The sequence below is a fragment of the Triturus cristatus genome, chromosome 6, assembly GCF_964204655.1.
Source record: "Triturus cristatus chromosome 6, aTriCri1.1, whole genome shotgun sequence".
Lineage (NCBI taxonomy): Eukaryota > Metazoa > Chordata > Amphibia > Caudata > Salamandridae > Triturus > Triturus cristatus.
The window spans coordinates 1,868,246,554-1,868,269,769 of record NC_140589.1 but is presented as its reverse complement, the minus strand read 5'-3'; the positions used below and the strand labels follow the sequence as shown (position 1 = coordinate 1,868,269,769).

General features: G+C 44.5%; 1 long non-coding RNA gene across 1 annotated transcript in view; it reads right to left on the bottom strand.

Annotated features, from left to right (window-relative positions):
* LOC146822233 (uncharacterized) overlaps positions 1-22,708 on the bottom strand; it is an 83,526-nt gene extending 60,818 nt beyond the window's left edge. Inside the window, exon 1 of the long non-coding RNA XR_014963252.1 lies at positions 22,432-22,708. This is a non-coding gene — a long non-coding RNA (uncharacterized LOC146822233). The remainder of the gene's footprint in view (positions 1-22,431) is intronic.
* Positions 22,709-23,216: the final 508 nt, after the last annotated feature.

Here is a 23,216-nt window from a genome sequence, read left to right as displayed (position 1 = left end):
GTAACTACGCTGGCACGGAAATTATTCATTCAATACCGTTTAAAAACGTTACCAACCAGAGTGTTTTGTAAAAAGTGATGTAGCGATTCCTCCACAGATGATGAGTGTCCTGCATGTAATGCTTGCCCAGAGCCAATTGTGCACCTGCTATTCTTCTGCTCCTATTATAAAAATCTGCGGGCAAAGTGGATTGTGCCACTCTGTAGATTGGTAGGACCTGGGCATTACTTGGAGGTCATGGGAATCTTAGCCACTGACACGAGTAGGCTGGTGGTATTTGGTCTGGCCAGGTTCTGGCAAGCATTATGGATCAAACCTTCCAAATGTATTACATAGTTTTCTAAATCCTTGTATAGGGCTATTTTTATTGATTTTAACTCTGCATTGCTTTTATTTATGCTGTATTCTGTTTTTCGTATACTGTTTTTATTGTTCATTTTACATTGTAACGCACTTTGCACTTTATAAGATCCTTGCAATCGAAAATAAAGTATTTTGATGATGATGATGGTATGGAGAACCCAGAGTAAATGAAAAGAAAGAAACAGAGATTCAAATGCAGTATAAACATCATTCATAATATATATATATATATATATATATATATATATATATATATATATATTCACTGAAAAAACCATAGGTTTCACACATGTTATAGTTAGCGGAAATTTTACTGATAAAAAACCAATGAAATTCCCCCGTTATAGTTAGTGCAGGCAACTATAACTCACGCGACCGCAATCCTCTGCTGATGCTAATACTGTATTTAGACACTTATTTGCCCATGTCTTCTTCCATACATTTTTAGCTATACATATATTACAAATATTTTTTTTTCATAAAGACACATATGTCATCAGCAGAAGATTGCGGTCGCATATTTCCGGTGCACAGCGCCCTCTAGTGTAGCACCAGTTCGGTGAACCTGTGTTCAGCAATTTTCCTGACATCCTGTGTCACAGCGCACATGGAGGCGCTGTGCTTTAATGGCTCGACTCTGACTTGTGAGCACAGCTCGTCTTGTAGCATGCGTGACTGCTGCTGGTACCAGCGGCTGAGCCCGAAGGTTTATGCTGCGGGTTGCTGAGAAGGAACTGCAGACAGGATGCCACAGGTCGGCACATTGACTGTCACTGCGGTCGGCAGCAGGTTCAGGCAGAAGGGCGCGGCTCAGAGAAACAGCATTTGATTGCAGATGCAGGTCAGCCGGGCCTCGTCGCCAATCTAGTGACATGTGACGACACATAAGGTCTACTGAAGAGGGGAAGTAAACACACCGGCACAATGGCTATGGTAACGATGGCTCTGAAATGCGTTAAGGCACTGGCTCGGCATTTTGATTCAAAGTGCGATGTCTTCACAAGCTAAATCAAATGTCATGGCCAACTGGAAGGAGGATGAAACCATCTTTTAATGCCACTCATGCGCGACACTAGACCCTTCTTCCCTACCTTTTCTTCTAATTGATTTGTTTTCTCCCGGGTTCTCTTCTTTTGCTCTCCCTTCCCCTTCTTGTCTTCGGTCAGCTTCCATTCTACCAGGCTCTCCACTTCTGTTTTGCAGCTCACCACTTTTTCACTCCTCCCTCCCTCTATGAATTTCTTTTGCGCTTCTCTCAGCAATCCCTCCCTATACTCTTTCTATCTTTTTGTTTTTCAATCTCTAATCTATTTACTTCTCTACTCTCTGAGTTTTTCCACTCAAACTCGCTTCAGTTTTCATCTTTGAAATCTGTCCAAGTTCTTCTCCATTTGGCTTTTCTTGCTGCCTCTATACTGACAGGCACATGTATGTTTTTCTTTCTTTTTAATGTCTATCCTCTTTCTGCCTCTTTTATTTCCTTGTCTATCCTTCCTGGTGTATGTTCTTGTCCCCGTACCTTTCCATTTGCTTTTCCTTCTGTTTGCCTTTAAAATTCTGTCTCTCCTCTCTGCCTTGCTTTTCTTGTACTTTATTCTTTCTCTCCCTTTTCTACCTCTCTCCAGCTTTACTATGTCGCACCGTTTTACCTCTTACCCCCCCGCCCCATTTCCTTCTGCCTCTGTTGGTATTACTCTTCTATCTAGATCCCTTCCCTCTGCCTCCATTTTCTTTTCCTTCCTTCCCTCTTTTTACTAAACCTCTACTAGCCCTCCTCGGTCTCCACAGAGACACAGCAAGGGATCAAACAAAGGGCCAGATGTACAACTTTTCAGTTTAGCGAGTAGCAAATTGTGCAGAATTGCGACTTGCAATTTGTGACTCACTAAACTGAATGTACAACAGTGTCTCAGACACTGTTTGCAATTCCAAATAGGGTCGCAAATTGCATGCCACATCCATATTCATGAGGCAAGCACAATTTGCGACCCCATTGGGAATGGATAGCACTCCCAGGGATGGTGGCCAGCTAGGGTCAGCAGACCATCATGTCTGTAACTGCTTTTTCAACAAAGTAATTTTTAGGTCGAGCCTAGCGCTGCACGCATGCGCTACACTATGGGGAGGCTTCTTGTAAGGACACCAAACTTCCTAGAGACTTCTCCATGTGGGTCGGGCAACTCCCACACATTCCATTGGCCTTTGCGTGTGGCTTTCAATAATGAAAGCACGCAAATGGCCAAGGATGGGTGCATGTCCCGCCTTTTCTTTAAACGTTCACTCCCACGGCGTTTGGGTCTAGGGAGCGAGAAGCAGCACACAGGGTGCTAGCTGCATTCCTGGATCATGTTCCTAATTAACACAGCGCGATCGCCTTTCACTTTCATGGCCACGCTTATTTTCCTTCAGCTCGGTTTCACTTCTATTTCTTCGGTGGGCCATGCGCTTCTGGTTTACTTAGCGGTACAAAAGGGGGTGGTGATGGACGGAGCATCAGAACCGGACCGGAAACAAGCTTCCTAGGACCGGTTTCTGGCATTGATTGGTTCTGATGCTCCGTCCATCACCACCCCCTTTTGTACCACTTTGTTCGCAATAAGTTGGCAGGGTATGCTCAGACGTGAGTCCCTTGCTCACTTTGCCACTGGATTCAAGCAAGCCTGGCTTTTAATTTTAATTCGACCACTAAGCTTGGCGATAGATGCCGCGCGCAAATGTCTTGAGCATTTTGCGCAAAAGGTAATATTTGCATTTCTGGGGTAAAAAACAGGTGGATTCAGTGACTTGGGAAAGTAGTGTCTGCAACGACAAACAAATATCAGGGCTACATCTATAGACTCCCCAACATAGGCAAACAAGCATTGGCATAGCCAATAGGTCTCACCATTGGGACCTTATAAGTGTTTAGCCGTGCAACAGTTAATGTTGTTGCACCAAGGATATTGTGCTGCAAAACTAAATACTTATAAGGTCCCAAAAGCTAGGCCTTTTGGCTATGCCAATTCTTGTTTTTCTGAAAAGGAAAACGGGATGCGTTTAAAAAACAAAAATGAAACTTTAAGGCGGGCAGTGGTCCATAGGACCCTTCATGCTCTCAAAAAATAGTTGCGCACCCGTTCACAAAGGGGAAATGGCCCCTTGGTGACCCCTTCCCGTTTGCAAATGGTTTACCACCTACTTGAAGTAGGTGGTAAACTTCATGTGTTTTGCGACTGCAAATGCGGTGGCAAAACAATAGAACATTTCAGTCAGACTCGCTATTAGGAAGGAACGCCCTTGGCACGCCCCTTCCTAATAGGGAGCCGCAAACCATATTTTACGAGTAGCTAATATGTTAGCGATTTGATGGTTTGTATATGGGGCTGACCAATTTTGCGGTTGCAAACGGACCAAATTCCCGTTTGTGACAGCAAAAAACGGTCGTACATCTGCCCCAAAGCTATTTGTAGCGAGGATCAAAGATATTTTTGGGCACCTTTCGTTCAATGGAAAATTTTGACAAGTTCCTGGTTTCAGGTTGTTCGTCATTGGCGTACATATTTTGAGTTTGTCAATCTACGTTTCATTTATCCTTATTTCACACCAACCAAAGGTTTCTGCATTGCATTTATTTCACATAAAACAGGTTCAACTCCTTTACAATGCTATTATATGCAGAAGCTAAGCAAACTTCCTGAGAATTGAGAACTTTGCACCCAACATATAGTGTTTTCCAGGGGTGCAGGGAGGGTTCTGAGCATGTGCTGGTGTGGGGAGCCTTCAGCACTTTTGGGGCATCTTGTGTGCCAACTAGCCTCTTCTTTGTTAGTGTAGTGCATTTTAGGTATATTAACTAAGTTTTAGAATCTTTAGTGGACATGGAACAAATGTTTGTGAGTTTTTCTAAACATTTAAAAGACATGCCTGTTTAACCTGGGCACTAATAAGTCATCCAATTTACACCCAATAATCTGAGAGGAGAAGGGTTGTTTTTTAAGCTGTATCTCCACTCAGGGTACCATCAGATACTCCTCCACCCAGACTCATGATACATAACTACGTTCTCCACACATCTGGGACTCCGACAATACAAGTGCCTGATATTCAGGATATCAAGTGCGGCTAAGGTTTTTCAGAACATGATGAGGTGCTATCAGGGCTGACAGGAGTGCTCAAAGTCAGTGACGCTAATCCTGTGGACGAATGTCACATGAGGCAGCAGGCCATCCTGTGTAGGTTGCAAGAAAATGCTCTCACCCTGCATAAAGCGAAATGTGAGTTCATGAGGAACTCAATATGCTTCTTTGGGTATCAATTCTCAGTTTTAGGGGCATTATTGGATTCAGCAAAAGTATGTGACGTGAAGAATAGCCCAGAACCACCCTGCATCTCAGAAGTACTCAGCTTTCTAAGCACGGTGAACTACTGTGAGCGTTTTATTGATAACCTCATGGCCCTCACCCAGCCAATGTGGAAGCCAAACCAACCTGGGTGAGGGGGACAAAGCATTTTAGAACACCAAAGTCACACTCTCCGAGAACATGATCCCTGTCTACTTTGTCTTCAAAAAAGTCGAATGGGCCCGTGACCGATGAGCCCTCACTCCCATGGACCAGAGGTACTCCCAGATTGAGAGAGAGGGCATTGCAATACACTGTGGATGTAGTCACTTCCATTAGTATGTATATGGACACCTCTTCATAGTCCGAACTGATCACAAGCCACTCATCCTGCTTTTTCAAGGCGAGGCTTCAAAACTTCCATTGAGAATTGAGAAATGGGGCTTTCAGTTGCAAGGAGGCATTTCTGTCATCAAGAACCAACCAGCATCTCAGAACCCTGACGACTATCTCTCCAGGCACTACGGAGCAGCGTCCCGGCAAGAGGAGAGAAGAAGCCCAAGAGACTGAAGAATATGTGAGGTACGTAGTGAACGGGGCGAGACCTCAACCTCTGTTCCTTGATGATATTGTGATGTTGGCAAGGGATGTTTACTGAGAAACCATCCTCTAGTGATGCATAGCTGCCTAGTATCTCCAATTCTACATGCTGGACACAAAGGCATTGTGAAGACCGAGAAACACCCATGAAGCAAAAGTGGGCTATATGGCCCCACTCACCATATTCAAAACATCGTGGACTGTGTGTGGTTTGAGGTTCAGGTTTGTACGGATGGTTTCTTTTTGTCACATATGAGATTTTTAGAGGTTTCCTTTCACTATGACAGATCCCTTGCGTGGCTGCAGTCTTATGACTCTTTTCAGCTTCTGCTGGTATTACCATGGTTCAACCCATGATAAGGTGGCTGCCATCTCCACAGACTGATCAATGGTAAGTCCTGGGTGCTGGCGTAACCATTTCTGAGTACGTTGTCGTAATGTTTTTAAGAATTGTTTCAGACACATTTTGGCCATAATTGCCTCTTTACTTTTTCTTGTGGGTTTAACCAATTTTCTGCAGCTGTGTTTTGCGTGAAGTAGAGAATTTAAGGCATATCTCCAGGCTTTCTCCTTTCTGTTGAAATGTTAAGCTATATGCCTCTTTATCAAGTCTAGCCCTATCTATCAATTTTTAAATGTCTTTATTTGTGTATTCTCATCTGGGATTTGCCGTCTGGTAGGTGGCCTCGGCTTCACCTGTCAGTAAAGGAGCCAAAGAGAAAGGTCTAAATAAAATGAGCTCTGGTCATTTGTTCAAACTTTATTAAAAACAAATCAAGATCTTGGCCTGGTAATAATTTCTGTAGGATTATCATAGGACCGGTTGTTATGGGTCACCTGCTGTTCACCAGGCTTGTCATGACTTGTAACTTGTTCTTGGGCAAGTTTATTGAGATGTTCAGTTTGGGTCTTTAATGCATCTTGAAATATTTCTCTATCAGCCTTTGCTGAAGGCTGAAGACATTTGGCATTCTAGGGCCTGTTCCAATTTTCGCTGTCTTTGCACTAAGTGTTGAATTAAGGCATCCATTTTGTATCAATGGAAGACAATTGCCCGCATCTTCCACCAATTGTTGCTTGGCAATGGAATAGAGAATCTGAATCAAGTTCCTAATCTGAAATATATTTTATTAGTGTAATATAATTTGCCTCAGTTTTTGTTAAACGTCTTTTTATTGAATTTCTTCCCCAGGACTTGCAACACAGGTCCCAGGATGCTTGTTTCTGGTCCAGGGATGACATGGCTTGGCAGTTTGGGCTGGACTGTCCCATGAGGCACAGGACCAAGACTGATTTGCATATAGCTGTGTCTGAACTGGGTGACGAAGTGAGCTAAAGAATGATGATAGATTCAACCCAGATCTGTGACTGGGGGTGAGTATCTGAAAAGTTTCGGCGCTCCGTCCATCATCTCCTTGTATTTGCTATGTTTGCCTAAGATGGCAGGGTATGCCCAGACGTGGGTCCCTTGCTCACTTTGCCACTGGATTCAAACTAGCCTGGCTGAAGAGGGGTGTTACCCCCAAAAAAGCAGTTCAAGTAGCGGAAGCTAAAACCTCATATGCAGGGGCACTAGCAGACTTCCGCAGGTACATTTTGGGGCGCACACAGCTAGGGCACACAAAGATGGAGACAGAGCAGGTGCACTACTGGCATGGCTACTGAAACAGAACACAACCCTTCCACCGATCAGAGCGATATGAAGCACAGTGGGCACCCTAGTTCATTCACAAACCTCCATCCTAGACATTTTCATGCAACACTATATGCTGCTCTATGCAGCCTCTATCTCAGTAGATGCGGAGCGACTCAATAGATTCTTGGATGCACATTCCTTACCCTGCATAGCGCGAAGCGACCGACACGCCCTAGATGAACCAATTACCGCAACAGATGTCATATAGGCACTATAGGCTTTGGCCACTTGTAAGGCTTCCGGGCTAGACAGCCTCCCACTAGAATTTTTCTGCACCTTCTCCGCGCAGTTGGTCCCCCAACTGGTGAAGCTGTTCCAAGCATCCCTAGATAAGGGCGAGCTACTGCAGTCCATGTGTAGTCTTCTTCATTAAACCGGACAGGGACCCCCATCACGTTGGATCATATCGACCCATAGCCCTGTTACCATCAGACTACAAAAAAATACGGGAAAATACTGGCAGACAGATACTCCACAATCCTTCCAACACTGATACACCCGGATCAGTGCGGCTTTGTGCCGGGGAGAAACCCCTCCTATAACATAAGGCGCCTGTTTCATGTCCAGGATCAGATTCAGAATCACTTCACCCACGTGGCGTGCCTGGTCCTGGACCAGGAAAAAGCCTTTGACACCCTCCTATGGCCTTACCGCCTGCAGGTCATACAGCGGATGGGAGTGGGACCACGCCTGCTCGCATACACCAAACTCATATACTCCAAGCTGCTTCCTTGTGGCCCAACTACAATGGGTGTCATGGTGGACAGCGGTCCCAGCGTTAGGGGAAAATCTCACAAATGCTGGGCCAATTCCAATCCCTACCAAACACTGCATGCTATTGCCCAGAGCTGGACCAATACAGGAGTGCCCACTCCAGGTGACAATGGCATGCACATACCTGAAACGGGTACACAAAATGAAACGGGAGGCCCCCATGTACTCCCCCATCCAACCACTGGTAGGATTCCCCAAAGGCCGCGCTCACTACACAGAGCGAGCGCTGCGTGCGTGGACGGAACACTCAATCACGGAGGAGGGCTCCCTTTATGTGAATGGGCAACTACAGACATTTGTAGAAGCTGCAACGGACACAGACCTCCCAAGGGGACAATTCCTTTTACACAGGCAGCTACTCGAAGACTGACGCCGTGTGTGGCTCACAATTGATACGGAGCACCCAGTTATACACGCATTCTTGCAGATGGGTCCCAGACAACACCTGGTGACATGGCTATATAATGCGGTGCGAGCACTGAACTCAATCTCTCTCACTCCACCCCAGGAGAAATGGGAGACTGATATCCAGAGACCACTCCACGACAAAGAATTGGAGTGGGCACTAGAGTTCCTCAAAAAAGTGTCCCACTACTACCGCTTCAAAAACATACAATTCCACATACAACACCGTGCCTACCTGACACCCGAAAAGCTTCAACATTTCTACCCAAATACGCCCTTCATTTGCCCTAGATGCCCAGAACCCAACGCTTCCTTTCTCCACATGTTCTCGGACTGCCCAACACTCTGAGCTTATTGGACCAAAATATACGCCACCCTTCTAGCAGTCACAGGGCTTACAGACATTATTACGTAGCAGGCCAGCACTCTAGGCATAACTAAACGTCAAAAACATCAAAAAGTAGAGACATGCTTCGCATCCCTAGCAATCCTTTTAGCCAAGAGAAGCACAGCAATGCATTGGAGTGTGCCTGGAGGGCCACTACTAGCGGTCTGGAGAGGGGCGGTAAGCAAATTGGGGGATTCGGAGGAGGAGGTGCTTAGGACAGAAGAAATAAAAGGCACCCTCAAACACCACATATCCATGCAATGGGCGACATAATTTCAATCCTTTTAGCAGGAAGCAGCAGGTGAGCTACCATCGCAAGGCACCCTGTCCTATACAGTAGAGACACGTAGAAACAACCCAGTGCAACCCCCTCTTAGTGTTGAAAGGCAGAAGGGCACGGCCCTGAGTCGAGCATGTACGGTAACCAGCAGACCCCATTTCGACATTCCCAACTCCCACTAAGATCCACATAGCCCGAAGACCAAGTGTGACGAATGAGCCTACCAGCCCCTATCATAACTCGGTATCTTATACACAGTGTACCCCAGTTACAGTTACCCCTGTTGAAGAGGTCAATGCCTCATTTAAAACGTAATACTAACACCAGCACAGCAGACAAATGCAGAGCCTGTGATACATTATACAGGCAATGCCCTAAGTCCTCATGCATTGAATTAGCATGTCCCCCCATAACAGCAGAAACATTTGGATAAATAAACTCGATGTTGCTATGGACTGCTAAAGTAACTAACTACCTGATGATATGATGTAAACTCGTTATGTGTTTATTCTTTGATCATATAAAATATATGTACTTTGCGAAGTACATAATGCCAATAAAATATATTTTAAAAAAAAAAGAATCTATATAGTATATTTCCCTGTCAAAGTTTGTGAGTGAAGTGACCGGTCTGAATTGTTGGCGGCGCGCGAATGTCATTGGCGCAATGTCTGGAAACGGGGTACAGGTGGCCCCTTGGAAAACAACCTTGTCAGCTTTCCTTGCGGCTAGAAGGATGGACTCTTTCATTTTAAAGGAGTGTAGTTTGGCCAAGATGTCTCTTGGCCCCTGTTTATCTCCCAATTGCGGCTTCCCCACTCTATGCACTAGTTCTATTTTGATTTTGACTGGGTTCGAGCCCAGCGACTCAGTGAATAGGCCCAGAACAATTGCTTCTAGGTCCGGTCCCTCTGCATCTGTTTCTAGATTTCTGATTTGAATGTTGTCTCTTCGAGACCTGTTTTCCATGTCTTCAGTTTTGAGCAGGACCTTTTGAAGTTGCATCTGAAGAGCTTGCGTGAAGATCTTAATCTGGTACCGGCATTGCTCCTGTTGATATATGTGGGGTCCACCGCCGCAGACAGGCTGGCCTCCTCCCAAGGGCACCGGCCACCCAGACCCATGCTGCTTCCCTCACCACTGCTCTGAGGGCTCCTGTCACCATCTTAGGCAGGAATTTGGAACAACCGGGAGCATCCCATTTTGAGCCTGGAGCTGCACCTCTCTGGCATAAATCCTCCATTTTGCTGTGGCTACTAGTGCGATGGGTGCCTGCAGGCATGGCTCTCTGGGATTGTTATCCCTGCTGCGGCACTCCCTTGGTCGGTGGTGTTTGACCAGCAACGTCCATGTGAGCGAGTCCCGCCATAGGTGACCCTAAATGGTCAGTCCCGGGTTCTGCCATGTTTTTTTTCTGCAGATATTTCTCTTCTGCTGTGTTGATGAGCCACTGATACAGGCCCTCTGGTCTCCTGGCTCTTTATCCAGCCGGTCGGGGGTTCCCACGCATCTCCATCTTAGTGGGCCTTGGCTCCATCTGACTGCATGTTGGTGTGCCTGGGTCCTGGGGTCTCCAGGATTTGTTTAAGTTACTACTGGGAGTTGGTCCCGCTCAGTGTGCAGATGAAAGGCTGGCGTTTGTGGCTCTTTCGCTGCAAATTTCTTCAGTGGTAGCAAAGCCATTGTGTATTGCGTCCGTTTTATTTTCTCTGGTAACATTCTGTATTCTTCTCCTTCTCTTTAGGGTTCATGGAGCTCCTCTCTACCAGCACCCTTGAGCGAAACGCGAGTTCAGGTAAGTCACTATTTTTTTCCTTATTTTGATCACCTCTTTCTTTTTTTTTTTTTCCTCATTCGCCTCAGATCCCAACAAACTAGTAGTCCGCAGGTCGCCACTGCTTCTCACTTGAGAGAGGTAGGTTTTATGGGGTGCTGCCCCATTCCTATATTGCCCACCTACCAGTGGTTCATCTGCTTCGTACCCGTTGTTGACCTCTCGTTGATTAGTGAGAGGGTGAATCATGCTCTTCAAGGAATTTGAAAGACTGAGGACTACGACTCAGTCTGAGAGCTTCCCAAGAGTCTTAACCATAGGAAAGAGACAAATTAGGCTGAAGACCAATTTAACAGGCTCTCTTCTTACTATTTTTTAATCTGATCAAATCTATTTTAGATGTTTTATACACAGATGAGAGCCATTCTGAATGTGTAGGAGGCAGGGCTGCAGCCCATTTCTTGCAAATTTCTCGCCTGGCCAGCAAAATGGCAAAAAAGAGAAAACCTCTAGTGTGGCCAGTAATTTCAGAATGAATGCCAAAAATTATTAAACTGAGAGTTATGTGTACTGGGTAGCCTAGAATAGATTTTAAAGTAGAGCTCACTTTTTGCCAGAATTCAGAAATAGCAGGGCAAGTCCAAAACATGTGTGTGTCGGGGGCCCTTTCCATGCTGCATTTTTTGCATCTGGCAGGTGGACGTTGGACATCTTTGTAAGCCTAGCCGGGGACAAATAGGCCTTATGTGTGGTGAAATAATGATTTCTTCTTAGCCAGGCTGGTTTCACAACTGAGAACAATGTACTATAAGAGACCCGCCATAATTCCACCCAATCCTCCTCCGGAATCAATTCTTCCCATAGTTCGCCTGCTAATCTAAAGTCCCCGTCTATAGACTCCTCAATTGCCCAATAGAAAAAGGCTACCTCCTTCTTGCCTGGTGGCTTTTTAACAAGATGTTCTTCGAGATCACTCCCACACCCTATCGGTGTTTTATAATTGTTTAACTGTATATATTTAAATCTAGACATGCTTCCTTCCAATTTATCATCAAAGGTCGCCCAAGAAAGGAGAGAACCATCCTCCGGTAAGTCTCCCCATGTTGATAAGCCTGCAGTTTTTAATGATATGGCCAGCATGTCTTTAAGACAACTTTGGGTCCCCGGGCTATCCCTTAATGGAGCTAATGTTGAGTACTACTCCAGACCAGTTAGGATTTTAATTCTAGCCCATATTTGAACTGCGCCCCAAAGAACCTTCAGCCTAACTTTTTAAAATAATTTTTTGTCTCCATATTTAAAAAGAAAACCTTCATAGGGAAGCCCTGCCTGAAATAACATTGCTGTAAACATCTTTCCTCTATCTGATGAATCTGGGGATTTCAACAGCATTCTTGAGTGGGTTAATTGAAAAGCCCACGCATATTTTGGTAAAATATAAAATATAAAAGTTAGATAATGCCGCCGCGTGGGCTCAAGCAATGAAGAGTCAAAGCAAAAGGTGGTACATATTCATTATATGGGGCTCAAAGTGCCTCAGGTCGATTGTTTGTAGGCATCCAGAGATCGTCGGTGCAGATTCAGTAAGCGTCGATGTCCGCGTAGTACTGAATCTGCACCGACGATCTCTGGATGCCTACAAACAATCGACCTGATGCACTTTGAGCCCCATATAACGAATATGTACCACCTTTTGCTTTGACTCTTCATGGCTTGAGCCCACGCGGCGGCATTATCTAACTTTTATATGTTATCTTTTACCAAAATATGCATGTTTTTGAGATTCGATCTCACTGAGCATATTCCTAAACCTTTGGGACCTAACTCCTCTATAGCATCTGATTTACTTTCCATGAGGGCCTCTCTAAATTATAAGCCATCTATTGGTTACGCCTTCCCTTTATTGGGTACGCCCTTCATCGTTGGACCCTTTAGAATACCAACAGTGAGTAATATTGAGTCAAGCCCGGCACTGTGAAGTATATCCTACTTGAAATGATTTCATGAACCCATTTTTGTAAAAAAGTAAAAAAGAATCCTATTATGTGCCCTGATGAAGGAGCCTCGTTGAGTTTCATGGGATCTCCGAAACGCGCGTTGGCGCTTTTGTCTTTGTTCATTATTTATTGTATTTATATGTTACACTGTGTTTTGTTATTCATTGTTGTATTGTTTTTCTTGTCTTTGCATCTTTAGATTTTGGTCTTTCCATGCTCTCTCATGTGTTGATTGTCATCATTTTTTGTGCTGGGTCAAAATGTGTTGCTTCTTTTTTATTTGTGATATGTCTTTCTCACTGTATATAAATTGATGCTATAACAAAAATGACAAAAAAGATACATTTTGATATATCGACACATAATAAATGGACTAATTAATTTTTTTACTCTTGGTCTGTGGGTATATTCTTATTGTTGGACATATTGCCACTTAGTGAAATATATATGCAATTTCTTTTTACTCAGGGTCCCTCTTCCGTAGCTTTGCTGTAGCAGATCTCTTGCCCCTGCTCCTAAGCTATCAGTCAAGATCCTAGTACAAATCTTATAATCAGAGTTGAGGAGTGAAATGGGTCTGTATGACTCGCAGTTAGTGGAGAGTTTACCTGATTTTAAAATCAAAGTGATATTTGCCTCTCCCCACGATGTTGGTGGTTTTACCACATCCACTAGAATATTATTAAAGAGTATGGTCGAAAATGGAATTATCTCTTCGCCCAGGGATTTATAAACTTCGGTCTGGCCGCCTTCCCTGCTTTACAGGCGAAGAGTGCCTTCCTCACCTCCTTTTGTGAGACTTCCACCTCTAGGCTATCCCGTTGAGTAGATTTCAGGGCTGGGAGGTGGACCGAATTTAACCAGTCTCTAGCAGTGATATTATCTATGTTATTATCTTCATCATACAATTCCTTAAAGAAGGTGTGGAAGGCATCCTCTATCCTGTCCTCATTGCTTGTTGGTATGTTGGAATCTGCGACATTTATTTATTTAATGTAATTTCGCGCCCTATCTGATTTGGCCTTCCAGGCCAATAATTTGCCTGCTCCTTCGCCATACTCGAAGTGGGAAAGCCTGCTCACCTCCCACCTGTTCGAAATTCTAACCTGAACTATACTGTCCAGAAGCGCTTTCAGGGATTCCAATTTAGCTATTAGTATTTGATTAGTCTCCTGATCTACCTCTTCCCTGATGCCTTTTTCTACCTCCTTTATTTGAGACTTTAATGTGACTTCTTAACTCATGGCTAATCAGAATGTAGTCTATCCTGGGTTTCATGACTATATTTTTTGTTATAAAAGGATACCCCCAGTTGGGTGCCCGACCTCTCCCTCCAGACATCTATTAACGCATTTTGTTTCATCATTATTTTTAAAAAGGCTCTGGATTTAGACAGGACAATAGCTCTGCTGTTTGGGGATTTATCCAATGACGGATTCAGTACTATATTAAAGTCCCAGGCAAAAATTATCTTATCCGGGAGCCCCAATAGATTTGAAAAAATTGTTTTTAAAGTTGAAGGATCATCCTGATTAGGACCGTAATAACCAACTATAAAATAGGGGTACCTTCCACCAGGATCGTTACTATAACCCATCTGCCACTAGAATCTGTCTTAACATCTAAGGGGCTAACGTGGGCTTGTCTTTTAATTAATATAGCAACCCCTCTAACATTGGCCGATTACTCAGAACAGAAACAGTGTTCTACCCACCTAGGTTTTTGACACAAATCGGTAATTTCTTTTTTTGTGAGATGGGTCTCTTGTAAAACAATTATTTGTGCAGGTGAATCTCTCAGGTATTGCAAACATGTTTCTCTCCTATTCTTAACTCGGAGGTCATTCACATTCCATGATAACATTTGAAGCATTTTCATGGAGGATTGGGGAGACCATTATACAACTCTACGCCCACCTGCAAGAAATTAATGCCTGACCTAAAACGGAAACGATAATATGATAAGCCTAAAAGACAAATCAGGATTATTTTTTCTTTTTTAGTACCCCTCTGCTCCCTACCCCGTGCTACCTCCCCCCCTATCCCTATCCCTCCCCCCTTGGAGAACCCAAACCCCATTTACCTGGAACCCAGGTTCTACCTGCCGGTGGACCCCGGCTCTGCCTAAATTTTTACTTTTATTTTATGAAAATGCTAGTGCTAAATAAACAAATATATCCAAAAAGGGAAATTAATATAACTAAATTGTGTATACCCAGTGGTGGTTAAGCATAAGCCCAATCTTAATTTTTGCTGTACTCGTATCATACCTATAGTGCCTCCATCATGAAGAAACCGGCAGATGTAGAGCAAAACTACATTCTTTATCATGTAGGGAATTTATTTTAAGCATTCTAAAAGATCATCCGCCTCCTGCACCGTTCGAGCGTTGTGCATCTCGTTATTAAGCATAATCCTTAATTGAGCTGGGAATTTGAGTTGGACAACAGCCCCCAACTTCTTGAAGTCTTCCATTCTCTTTCTCAACTCCCATTGGCGAAAGGTCTGATCTAATCTCAAAAATAAAATCTCTAGATTTCAATTTAAGGGCAGCAAATAATATTTTTTCTTTTAATTCAAAGGTGAGTAAGTTTATAAGGATTTTTCTTGGCTTCGTCCGTTGAGGATTTCTCCTAAAAGGATCCTATGTACTCTCTGTATATCCCACCTCAGCTCTTCTTCTGATGCGTCAATCTGTACAACTTCCTTGATAAGGGACACAATAAAAGATTTTAAATCATCCCCCTCTTTTCCTTCCGGCACCTTCAAAAGGCATAAATTATTGCGCCTGGAGTAGTTCTCTAAAGACTCAATTCGGTTGCGAAGTGCCGCCTCCTCTTTTTTAAGTGAGGAGATATCCTCTTTGGCCGCTCCCAGGTCAGTTTTAAGTTCTTCCACCGAGTTTTCTAATACCCCCGTCCTGGAGCCACTACTCCCCCAAAAGTGGCATCAGTAACTACAACCTCATCTACTGGGAGTTTAAATGAGACCATAATCTCATTGATTTCAGAGGTTGCTAGTATGTCTGGTGCAACTGATTCATTCGGCTGAGGGAGTTGACCCCCCTGCAGTTTATCTTTCAGCTCAATATGTGCCACCGATAGATTTGGAGGCAGACCAGGGGTGGACAAAAGATCTGTGCCCTCATTTAACAGATGGTGAAGGCCAGTCGAGGGCTGAGAAGTCTCTGCTGCCATTTTAGAATGGAGGTGAGGCTGAGACTGTATCTCCGAGTCTGACGGGGCGCTGTCTGCCCTAAGAGCTCCCCCCTGCTTTGCCACGTCTAAGACTTGAGGCAAAACCTTAAAGTATGACTTCAGCGAGGGGGTCACTTTGATTTTAGCGTCTGAGAAAGGACCTTTTTTCCTTATATTTTTTGGGCCCTTTCCCTTATATACCCGATAGGGAGAAGAACGTTCCTCAATGTTCTCCGCTGACTTCCCAACAGGGTACTCCTTGTTACCAGGGGGTGTTTTAATGTTATCTCTTAATACCCCTCCCTCCTTAGCCGCTTGTAGGTCCAGCTCAGATGGAGTCCCACGTTTGTTGAATAGTTCCGATTTGGCCCTCAATTTTATTTTTTGTGGTCTGCTTGTTTTATCGAACTTGCTCACCTCAATGCCACTGTCAAGCTTTGCTTCTATCTGCCTTGGCTCCTTCCCCTTATTTCCTTTATTACTATTTTTTGTATAGGAAGGAGCCAGAACAGGGGGGGGGGGGGTTGGGGGAAGACCCTTTTGTCTCAAGCAATATGGAACAGAGAGGGAGCCATCAAGTTTTTCCAGACGTAGACTCAACCCCGTTTTTACTGTTTTTGCTGCCTTTACTCCCCTCGCCCTCACACACTCCCCGCCATTTCAGTTGTGGGTGCCCTCGTCTTGCCACCCCCTACCACTCTTCCTCCAGGCCTTCAGGGGCGCACCAGCACATTTTGATGTCCCCGTAGTTAGCCACCGCCTCTGCCTCCAGTTTGAGTGCTCCCGTTGCCTTCCAGGTGCCACTCCTACCCCCGGATACGCCTCGGAGGAAACAGCCGCAGAGCAGCTGACGCACTGCCGATCTCCAGCCCCTCCCTAGATCCGAGGCAGTAGCAAGGCAACGAGGGAAGGCGGTCGCGGCACCAACGCACATCCCTCGACGATTTACCAGGTAGAAAAAATATGCGGATTCACTTTAGAGCACTTCCATACCCTTGCAGGCACATTTAGCACCGTGCAACAGCAAAAGCGGGAGAAACCACTGACGCGGCAGCGACCGCTTAACTCACGGCCGCCATGTTCTCCTCCAGTGGACTGCACAGGGTTGTTGATGATCACCTCTTTCTTGTGAGGTTAGTTCTGTGAAGCCTTTTTATTAGGAATAATGTCCAATTAGTAGCACTCAGCAAAATATAAAGTGTATAATTCTAGCCCCACCAAAAAAACAATATTTCAAGTTGTCAGACTTCTGTCTTTTAGTTCAATGATACTCATTTTAGGGTATTATAATCTTCACTTGCCCCCCCACACCCCCCTCCATTTGTTTTGAATAGCCCTTTTTGTTTCCCTCTTCGGTTGAGTAAACAATTAGACACCTGGCGTAGCTACGCTTCTCCTGACGCTTGGCATGTAGCGAGGTTCGTCCGGTTTATCAGATGGGTCTCCGGTTCCGTGCTTGCTGTAGACTCTCTCTCCGTCCACAGAGTTGCAACACTGGGCATTGTCCTTTCGGATGTCAATGCACCACTGGCCTTCTCTGGGGGACTCTTCTCTGCTCTCTGTCCTACCGGATTAGACCAGTGTGAACATGTCTCTCCCTCTAGAAGGGTGGAATGCTACCCCCGCCACCAGAACTGGCGGGGGGTAGTATTCCAAAGCGTTTGACACCAAACACGACATGTTTCCATGCAGCCATCCCAGTTAGCATTTACTGCGAGGTCATAATGCACTTAAGAGTATTTGGTCAGGCTGCACCACAAACAGTATCAGAGGAGATACTCCGAACGCTGCAGAGGGGCTCTGCTCATGCAGGGGCACCTCTCACATAAAAACCAAGCACTCTGCCTTCAGGATTGTTAAGGCCTGCCATAGGAGTGACTTATAGGTTTTATATGTGTGTGCAATGGTAGTGATATAGGTAGCCTATACCACTGTAAGGGGTGCAAGCACACCCTTACCCAGGCTGCAGTAGCGGACCTGTGGTGCCATTTTGGAGTGCTTCCCAGGGGAGGCCTCTGCGGTACCTATACCCTAGGTACATAGTATACCATATACTAGGGGCTTATAAGGCACACCAGAATCCAATTAGATATGTACCTAATGTACATGGAAACCATTTTAGAGAGGAAGCAGCTAGGCTGGGGTCCTGATTAGCAGGGCCACAGCCAGACTAAGGTCGAAAAACAGTGAAACACCAGCAAAAAGTGGGGGTACCCATGTGAAGCAGATCCTACTCTCCTACACTACTTGTTGCAGCAATAGGGGTTATTGCCCCTCAATGAGCCTCAGCAGTCAAGGGACCCCATCCCCCAACCAGTAGTGTGCCAGGACCCCCCTTTGCCGTTGAGAAAGGGAGTGGGACCTCCGACAAGGTCTCAGCAATCCCACTGTGCAGGACTTGCTTGTGGTAAAAATAGGGATTCTTGGCCCCCAACGATTCTCAGCAGCCAAGGGGACCACATCCCCCAACCAGTAGTACACCAGAAGGTGTGTTTGACGAGTGATTGAGAAAGGTGGGGAGGCTTCTGATGAGGTCTCAGCAATCCTGCTGTGGGGTATTTACTTGTGGCAACATGGGGGTTCTTGGCACCAACGACTCTCAGCAGCCAAGGGAAATTCACACATTCACATACAAACTCAGACATGTACACACAGTCACAAACACAGTCAGACACTTATGTACCCACTTACATAATCATGCATACTCTCTCTCACCCACTCACACATCAACTAAGGAACTAACACACTGACTCACAGACCCTCTCAGAGACTCACACACCCACTCACAGACCAACTTAGACACTCATATACCCACTTACAGCCCCACTCATACCCTTTCATACCCACTTACAAACCTATTCAAACAGTTGAACACCCAGGGCTTTAAGTGGGCCAGGTCTCTCCGGATCTGAGAACCAGTCGTTTTTTAAAGGAGGCCTTGAAACGGGTCTCTATCGGGCTCTGTTTTGTGCCCTGGCACAAGCGGTCTGTTTGTTCCCGGACTGCAGTGACTGCAGTCTGCTGTCACTGCAGTCCGGCAAAACTTGCCAGGGCACAAAACAGAGCCCGATAGAGACCCGTTTCGAGACAGCAGGCACATCAGTGTGCGCATGCTCACACTGCTCACTTCTCCTTCTCACTAGTGGAGAAGTTATGGCACAACGTCATGCCAGGTGAGCATTGAAGGGGAAGGGAAATCTTTTAAAGAGAGTAATTTTCTCTCTGGATTTCCCTTCTCTTTTTGAAACTCAGGAGCAGCAACATTGTCGTAGTGTCTGTCACCAGGGCTTTAAGTGGAAGCTTTTTCAATATTGTTTACAAGCCATAGTTGCTGCCTATTTATTGTATGCAACTGACAACCATTGACAAAGCCAATAGTCCTGACTTGTTATAGGTATGATGTTTCTTGTATCATATATGTGGATGCAATGATAGAAACAGCAAAATACAAGTCTGGCAACACACTATGTGAAGCACAGATTTTTACGTGTTTTAAGCCACGCCCTTAATAGAGAGACCCACCAGTTTTTTCATCCCACTTAAAGCCCTGCGTAAACCCACTGAGACACTTATGTACTCAGTGGAACACTCAGTGTCAAAGGTTATTGGTTATAGTTAGGAAATGAAATTAAAAACTCTTAGAAATTTCATTAAAAAACTAAAGGTTACAGGGACGTTATAGTTAGGAAACAGAATTTTCAATAAAAATTAGAAATTCACTGAAAAAAACAAAGGTTACAGGAGTGTTAAAGTTAAGCTCAGATTTCATTCATTCAAAACCATAGAAATTCAGCAGTTATAGTTACGTGAGCTAACTATAACTTACACCCCCATAATGCACTGCTTATGACCTCACATATTATATCAGTCATGACATTGTCAGTGACATCACTGATGAGATTCCAAATGAGGCATTTGATTTTTTTGAGCAATTGACAAAGGTCATGTTTGTCTCCGGTTCACGTAGATCACCACCTACATCATCCACATTGCACGTTTTAGAAGGAACTACTCTCAGGTTAGGAGTGTAGGGCACAAATAGCTATTTTACCTAATCCCACCGGATTTTCCCAGGTATGGATGTGTCTGTTCATGGAGACTTTGTACCCAATTTCACGCTATCAAATGGCAATATCTTTTAGAACTTTTTTGTTTTGATTCTTCATGTGAAGTACAATTTATTTGTCTTCAAATTCTGAAACTATTTTACAATGTAGCCATTGTATTCTCAATTCTAGCTTCAGTAACATTCTTTCATGTTTTTCATTATTTGCTGGACTTTCATACCACAATCTGATCTTCCTAGTCTTCGCACCCATTTATTTTTGTTCACTTTGGGGACCCTTAGACTGGTTTATTGCTGGAACACCCGAGGGTTTAAATGGCTTAAATACATTTTTCTATTAGAATTTCGTAACACTGCATTGGATAAACCTTCATTTTATTATATTTCCTGACCTCACCACTTCCATTATGTATTGCACCTTAACATTCACCTTCACGGGTCCCTCCTTTCTTTCCATTCCCAGATAAGCATCTGCAAAAATGCTTCCCTTTAATTTCTGGGGTTTCCAGTCTGCCCAGTAAAGGTGAAACAATCCCATATTATGCTCTGTATGTGCTGCCTCAGAACGGCAGATAAGGTCTTCATCACTGTTCTAACACCCTATGTCAGTGTTGTGTCCTGCAGAAGTATCAAACGTCAGCTGTGAACAAATCTGGACACTCTAGTACCTGTCCTCCACACTTAGCAATGCATCATAGGGAACAGTGAATGGACATGAAACAATAAGTGCAGGGTCACAGTCAGAGATAACACCTTCCTCCACACCTAGCAGTGCATCAGAGGCGACAGTGAATGGACATGAAACAATAAGTGCAGGGTCCCACTAAGAGATATCACCTTCCTCCACACCTTGCTGTGAGTCAGTGACAGTGAATGGGCATGGAACAATAAATATAGTATAAAACTTAGAGATAGCACCTTTCCTCCCCACCTAGCAGTGCATCAGAGGCAGCACTGAAGGGGTAACAATAACTATAGATTCAATGTCAGGGATTAAACATGTGAGTTCAATCTCTGGCTGCCTCATATTCTGAAAGTGCAATTTGTTTAACTTGCAAAATGTACATCTAAGCATGTTAGACAGAGCACATTGCATGCAGCAAAGCACATGTGTGCAACAGTTGGCTATCACAGTATTCACAATATCATGTCATGCCATTATAGTTCATGCCCTAGCATCGAGAAGGGTACACTGGGTGTTAACACCTACTACAGTATCCAACAGCACACACCACCAGGAAACATCACTCGCCCCCAAGAAACCCTGTCAAACTAGAAGACCCGTAACTCTTAAACAGACATTATACACACATAGGGAGATGCATTAGACATGCCACAAAACGTAGGACACATTCTCTGTGGAGAAATAATGCTCCTGGGTACTGAGTCAGACCCGGAATTATTAGACAATTATGGGACGTTCTTTTCAGAACAGCCCACCAAAACGAATGGCTTTCAGACCAAATAATTTCACAATGCAGTGTTTTACATGCACCATATAGCCCCATTGGTTAACTCAATATTCATGAAGGAATTTGTCACACTTGCCAGGTCTGTTTGAAGCAGAGAGAGACCATCTTGTAGCCCTGACGTCCCAAAACCTGTGTCTTGCAGTCTTTTGAGAGTTATAGATGAACTACTCATTTCAAGCTCATCAGGTATTTCCTGAACATTGATACTGTACACATGGCACTATCAGATGCCCCATATCCATGTCTTGGGTTTGTGTTTACCAACCTAATGCAGTCTGGGAGTGGTACTCTTGGAATACTTCAGTGTGACTAACCATCTGAAAACACTGATTTCTAATAGGAAATCCAGGATTGGTTTACTTGGACTCCTTTGATGTAGAACAAGTGATAACCCTACTTATGCAGGGGGTGTAACTTCCTTCTACACACCTGCCAATTTCACCAAGTCAATAAACTATGGGACTTATAGTCTTGCCTATTCCTTTATAAAACTAAGACTACAACTCCCAGAATGCAATGGGACATGGTTGAGTGGAAGAGCTAGTCATGAAGGACCCCTCAATCTCTGCTGGTATTTTTCAGTAGAATCTATTGCATTTCCTGCAGCAGTGATGTGAGTTCTTGAAAGCCACGAGACCCTGCCAGAGACACCGAATATGTATTGCTCCACCATTTTAATGCTATAAGTAGTAATACACATGTCAGTGGCATAAATGAAAGCATTAGCTACTTTTCCCCCACTACAAAATGTGTAGGGGCCGCCCTCTGAGATCTGGCAACTAGTCAACATACAAAGACCTTAGGGTGAGAGACTTCTCCCCCAGTACAACAGGGACTTTACACCCCTGAGCCAAAACACTTTAATGGATGTAGTTTACACCCACTTGCAGTTTACACCCACTCTCTCACCTCAAACCCTTCTCAACAATTGAAAACAACACACAATTTTATACAGAGTGGACGGTCACTGTGGTGTGTCTCTTATATAATAAAAGACTATTAAGGTATTTCTGTAGTGATTCTCCAGAAAGAGACACAACCTCAACCCCCTCAAAGGACTTGTGCAGTCAGATGCTAAGGGCCTGATCCCGGTGTACTCACCGCCAGAAGAGCCCTCCCTATCCACTGGAAGTGCCTCGCAGAGCCCAAGGAGGGCGACAAGGAGCAAGATGGCACCTAGAGTCTTCATTATGGCGTGGGCAGTGATTTCTGAATCCCTTCTGCACCGATGGATGGGATTTATAGCAAAGCACAGGATGAGAAGGAGGTAAAGCTGACGCTGGCAAAGACTGTCTGGACACAGGCCAAGGATGATTCAAAATGACCCCTGTCACATGCTGCAGCATTATACACACTCCCAGCCAAACTGCTTTTCCTCACTCTTCCTCCCATGGTTAGAGAGAAAATAGATTTTTGACTACAGTATGTAACTTTGGAACTGCCTCAAGGGATTTGACTGCTAAATAAATACCTGTGCTTCTACAATAATTATTTAAGGTTACTGACAATAAGATCTAGTTGCTGTAAGAGGCAGTCAGAACTGTTGAAATGGTGATCAGGACAGCATAGGGCTATTGTACCACGACCTCCAACCACAAAGCATTGACTTGCCCCTTTCAACCCCTGGCACTGCTTTTGCAACTCCTGACAAAATCATCTATCAAGAAGGTAAACAGTATGTAAATGAAAACTGTTTACTTTCTATAGCTTCCAATGGAACCAGGACTGGAACTGTAAGTTCAGTAAAAAGTAATAATTCCAGCAGTGTAATACCCACATGCACATTTTCAAAGACGCTGTCATAGTTCATTAGCAGTGTATGGGGGGCTAATGCACAACAGAAATAGTGAAACTACATTCAGATTTTTTAATCTATGTTTGATCGC